Raw genomic sequence first — 6000 nt, 5'->3', positions numbered from 1 at the left:
GTGTTCTTACTTCTGAGCCAAACCTCCACATTTGTAATTCTTTTTAAATGTCATTTTAAAAAAGATTTCTATATTAGCATGCATTAGCTATACAGAGGGTCCCCCTGTAATATTTTTATACATGAAAATAATTAACTTCCTCTGTGCTCTCCCTTGTCCTGCCTCTCCTCTTCTTAAAACAATTTCAACCGGTTTCCTTGTTCCAGTTTCATACACACATACAAGGTTCTTCAATGAAATTCAGGAAGAGAGCCCCTCTCTTGCTAATACCCCCCCCAACTAGCCTGTTTTATTTCCTTTGTCATTAAATGTCATTATTTTGTAAATGGGTCTATGTTATATATGAATATTATTTTTCTTTCCAGTGTGAAGTCTAAATTCAATTTTTTCCTATGGTACCCTGAGTATATCAACCCTATGCATTTAGTTTATCCCAAAGATTTATGATGTCAGGCTGGAACAAGTAGCAAGTTCCCATTTGATGTCAGGCTGGAACATGTAGCAAGTTCCCATGCATGTGTTGGCTCTTTGTGCTAGTCTGTTTATCTGTTTACCTCAGTCTGTTCAATTCTCTGGCTTCATACTATGCTTGCTTACTTACCATGCTTTGCTTTCCCTTATTCTTTTTTATTTTTTTACAATATATTAAAATAGTTCTGGTTCATTTAGTCTTCTTAGTTAATTTTAAAAACCAATTTGTTAATTTACACTAAAATTTTGATGGTAATTTCACTAGGATTTTGTTAAATCTATAGATTAAATGGGTAATAATTACCTTTTTATAATATTGAGACTTCCAATTTATTTATCTGAATAGTTAAACTTTGGTGCTCTGTTTTGTTCTGTTTTTGAGATTGTATATCATTATGTAGGCTAGATGCAAGTGACATTTCCAGCAATCTTCCAAGTGCCCTGAGTCTTGTGAACAACTGTACCTAGATGTCTTTAAATTTCTTCTATAAAATTTTATAATTTTCGGGGCTAGGAAGGTGGCTCTGTGGTAGACAGCTTGCCTTGCATGCCTGAGGCCCTGGGTTCAATTCCTCAGCACCACATAAGCAAAAAAGAAAAAAGCCGGACGTGGTGCTGTGGCTCAAGTGGTAGAGCGTAGCCTTGAGCTGAAGAGCTGAGGGACAGCGCCCAGACCCAGAGTTCAGGTGAAGAGCTGAGGGACAGCGCCCAGGCCCCACGACTGGACCCCCCCAAAAAAATTATAATTTTCACAGTGTGCTAGTGGATTACATTTGTAATCCTGGCTACTCAGGAGGCTGAGATCTGAGGATTGCCAATCAAGGCCAGCCCAAAGAGAAAAATCCTCTCAATGTTTATCTCTAATTTGCCAGCAAAAAGCCAGAAGTGGAGATATGGCTCAAGTAGTTGAGTCTACCTTGAATGAAAAAGCCAAATGACAGTGTAAAGCCCTGAGTTCAAACCTCAATAGTAGCACACAAACAGTTTATAAACAAATTTATTCACATATATATACATATATATATATATATATATGTATAGCATTAACATCCTTTTTGCTTTTTGTTTCCATTACTCTTAATAATGTTTTCTTCTATTGCAGCACTAATTATTGTTGGTATATTGAGATGCTACTTATTTGCAAGTGTTTTTATATGCGACTACTCTTAATCTTAAGCTAAATTATATACTCAAAAGTATTCTCAGTTTATTTGCTGTGAAATCTGTGTAGATGCTCATTAATTATAAGGCTTTTTCTTTTAATTTTTTTATTCCTTTTTAAAAAATTTCCTGTCTTATTGCATTATTTAGTACAAAAAGTAATAGTAAGCCTGGTGCCAGTGGCTTATATATATATTCCTAGCTACTCAGGAGGCTGAGATCTGAGGATCACAGTTCAAAGCCAGCTGAGGCAGAAAAGTCCCCTTGAGACTCTTATCTCCAATTAACCACTCAAAAACTGGAAGTGGAGCTATGGCTCAAAGTGGTAGAGCACTAGCCTAGAGCAAAAGTGCTCAGGGGCAGCACCCAGGCCCCTGAATTCAAACCCAACAACCAACCAAAAGTAGTAGTAGTAGTAGTAGTAGTAGTAGTAGGGACAGAGGTAGTCTTGCCTTGATTTTAAATCAATTAATATAGTGAATTTCTCTGGCAGATATTCTAACATTAAACCAGCTATATTTCCTTAGTAATTGTGACATATAAGTACTTTAATAAGTTACTTATTTCAATATAGATCTTTGTTTAGAATGTTTACATTAGTGATCATACTTTCTCTTCTGTGCTGTACTAATCAAGTTCATATGGAAATAGGTTGAATTCTGGATACTCTGTATAATTGTTTGTATAAGATGAAATTAGCTGATCCTTGCACCTTGAACATGAACAGATCAAACCACCATTCTCAGATCTCCACCTCCTGAATAGCTAGGATTACAGGCATGACCACTGGAACTCAGCCCAACTTTAATTTTATTCCCCTCATTGGTATTGTTAGATTTTTTTTTTTTTGCCAGTCCGGGGGCTTGAACTCAGAACCTGTGTGCTATCTCTGAGCCTCTTTGTGCTTAAGGCTAGCTCTCTCCCGCTTGAGCTACAGTGCCACTTCTGGCTTTATCAGAGTAGGTTATTGGAGATAAGAGTCTCATGGACTTTCTTGCCCCAGCTGGCTTCAAACTATGATCCTCAGATCTCAGCCTCCTGAGTAGCTAAGCTTACAGGTATGAGCCACCGGCACCGGCTGTATTGTTAGATTTTTAAATTTTTTTTTTTTTGGGGGTCCGGTCATGGGGCCTGAACTCTGGGCCTGGTCGCTGCCCCTCAGCTCTTCAGCTCAAGGCTAGCACTCTACCACTTGAGCCACAGCGCCACTTCCGGCTTTTTTCTTTTTGCTTATGTGGTGCTGAGGAATCGAACCCAGGGCCTCTAGCATGCAAGGCAAGTGCTCTACCACTGAGCCAACTTCCCAGCCCCTAAAATATTTTTTCTTTGAGCAACTATGTTTTATTCTTGTCAAAAGCATCTTATTGGGACTGGAAATGTGGCTACATAGTAGAGTACTTGTCTAGCATGCATGAAGCCCTGGGTTCAATCCCTCCATACCACATAAACAGAAAAGCCCAGAAGAGGCACTGTGGCTCAAGTGGTAGAGTGCTAGCCTTGAACAAAAAAAAAAAAAAAAGCTCAGGGACAGTGCCCAGGTCCTGAGTTCAAGCCCCAGGACTGGCAAAAAAAAAAAAGCATCTTATCTAAGTTTTTAACTCTATTGGCATACAGTTATTCAAAGTGTAATACTATTTAAATCCCTTTCATATTTGAGATTGTGTATTGTGTCTCCTTTTCCATTTCTTTGGATCCGTTGAATCTTCCTTCTCTGCTTTTGTTTTGTTTTGTTTTCTTTTATTTTTGTGCTGGTACTGAGACTTGAACTTAGAGCCTCACACTCTCACTTGACTTTTTTACTCAAGGCTGGCACTTTACCACTTGAGCCACACCTCCACTTTTAGCTTTTTATTGGTTAATTTGAGTAAGAATCTCACTTTTCTGCCCTGACTGGCTTTGAACCTTTATCCTCTGATCTCAGCCTCCCGAGTAACTAGGATTACAGGTGTGAGTCACCTGGGAAGGTGGCTCAGTGGTAGAATGTTTCCCTTGCATACATGAGGCCCTGGGTTCAATTCCTCAGGACCACATAAGCAGAAAAAATAAAAAGCCAGAAGTGGGGCTGTGGCTCAAGTGGTAGAGTGCTAGCCTTGAGCTGAAGAGCTGAGGAACAGTGCCCAGGCCCAGAGTTCAGCCCCCACGACTGACAAAATATTGGTAATACTCACTAAAGGTTTTCTTTTATTGGACATCTTTTAAGGATTCTAGCCCTGATTTTATTAATCAAAGTATCTCTTCTTATGTTAAATTAAACCTTCAACTTTCTTCTTCTTCCATTATACATTTCTTTTCTAGACCAGAAGTTCCAATAGAACTTTTGGACCTAAGGAACATGTTCGATTTCCACCACTAGCCATATGTGGCTACTGAGCTTTTGAAGTAAGCTTTTCTGTAACCAAGGAATTGAATTTTTAATTTCATTCCATTTTAACAAATTTTATAGCCCCCACCTAGCCAGTGGACTGTGATTATATGGTAGGATTCTAAACTTCTTATTTAAAGTTAAGTCAATGTTCAATTTCTCGCTTCCTAAAGATTATATTTTAGTCTACAACTATTTCTTTGGGTACAACTTCCAGATTTTCTAAAATTATCTTTTTATTGTTATATTTCTAAAATTCTATTTTTCCTCTTCATTCTTAAAATTATATAAATATATGCAATTATATAAATATATGCAATATAGTGTGTGAGTGTGTGTGTGTGTGTGTGTGTGTGTGTTGGTATTTTAATCCAACATTCTGGGTTCTTTGTAGGATTCATGCTTTCGATTGGCTTTTTCATTCAAGTCTGGCTCTCTACCACTTGAGCCACACCTCCACTTCCAGGTAAATTGGACCTAAGAGCCTCGTGGGCTAGCTTTGCACTACAATCTTCAGATCTCAGCCTCTTGAATAGCTAGGATTATAGGCAGAAATCACAGGTGCCCAGCTTATTTGCTTTTCTGATAATGGCTCTAGGAGGAAAGTTTTCTGCCTGTGCTCATTCTGCCATCTTGAAATTATTGCTTTCAGACTCCATAGCTTAAGGGCAAAGCTCTTGTTACCTCAAGTGCCTTGGCTGGTGCTCTTCCAATGTAGAATGGAAAAACTAATAATTACAAAAAAACATTATTTGAGTGAATGCTAGGAAGGTCACAGGGGTGGAGGAGACAGCTATCTTCTTTGTCATACCTCTGATCAGGAGTAGACAGTGGTTTGGTGGGGAGGAGAGGTTGGTATTTTAATCCAACACCCTAGGTTCTTTTGTAAAGGATTTCAGACACATGGTAAGAATGGTAGCCATTCACCCTCCCCAAATAGGCATCACCCCCACTTTCTTTCCACTGGGAGGTACCCAAGAGAAGCTTTCCTGGAAGGGTGTGAACTATAGAGGCCAGGAGGTGATGGAGTCACCTGCAGAAAAGAGCCTGTCCTGTGCTCCTCACTTATGGTCACCTGCTCCAGCTTGCATAGCCTGAGGGCATGCTGCACCCCGCCCCTTTGCAGGGTCTGATGCACCCTCTTACTCACTTCATCCCGCCAGGGAAGGCAGTGGGGTTCAGGTTTGGCATCTGCACTGTCAGTGACTGTCTTAATTCCCCTTGGTGCCCAACTCCAGAGAGCACTCAGGGCCTATTTTCTATCTCTGCTCAGGAGACAAAGGCTCTTGTTACAGCTGCTGGTAATTTCCAGTTCTTTTCAAGCTAGAGTTTCTCATCACCCCTAATCCTGATGTCCCTTTTTGCCTGGCTCTGGCAGATTACTCAGAGAGCTGGACAAGGACAATAGCCCAGGGAACAATTCCATTTCTTCCGGACAGGATCTATTTTCCAATTATTTATTTATCCCATTTACTTAATGACCGAATCTAGTGTCATCCCATATTTTACAGCCCTGAGCAGACCCATGATGCTGGTGAATGGTTGGTATGACAGCCAATGAGGAGCTCTGCTCCTCTGAGTCTGAAGGGCCCAGGAAGCTTCTAGACTCTTCTCCCCCTCCGTACCTGTGCCCATGCCACTGCCTCTAGCCCCTTGCTTGTTTGCATCTTTCCCTATGTCTACTTCAACCCACCTCAAAGACCCCATGTGGAATGTTCCTCCCTGCCCTCATACACACAAAACCTTTCCTGCCTCCACTCTTCTGCAGTGACACCTGCTGCCTGTGGCTGTCACTCCCATGAAAAAGTGAGTGGAGCTAGGTCAAGTGCTTTCTTTCCTCCCTCTCATGTGTTCTTAGGTCCCTATGACAATTACAAAGATCAAAGAGATTAAATAATCTCTCCAAGTAAAAGAGCTTGCAAAAGAGCTCCAACCTAAGTCCAGGTCAGATCCTCAAATCTGTGCTCTCAATTACTACTCGTCAGTCCCCCAAAGCCACGAGGGGG

This window comes from Dipodomys spectabilis, unplaced genomic scaffold (assembly GCF_019054845.1).
Source record: "Dipodomys spectabilis isolate Male_0828 unplaced genomic scaffold, ASM1905484v1 ptg000094l, whole genome shotgun sequence".
In the NCBI taxonomy this organism is placed as follows: Eukaryota; Metazoa; Chordata; class Mammalia; order Rodentia; family Heteromyidae; genus Dipodomys; species Dipodomys spectabilis.
The sequence above is the reverse complement of the archived record's forward strand: the minus strand, read 5'-3'. Positions refer to the sequence as shown.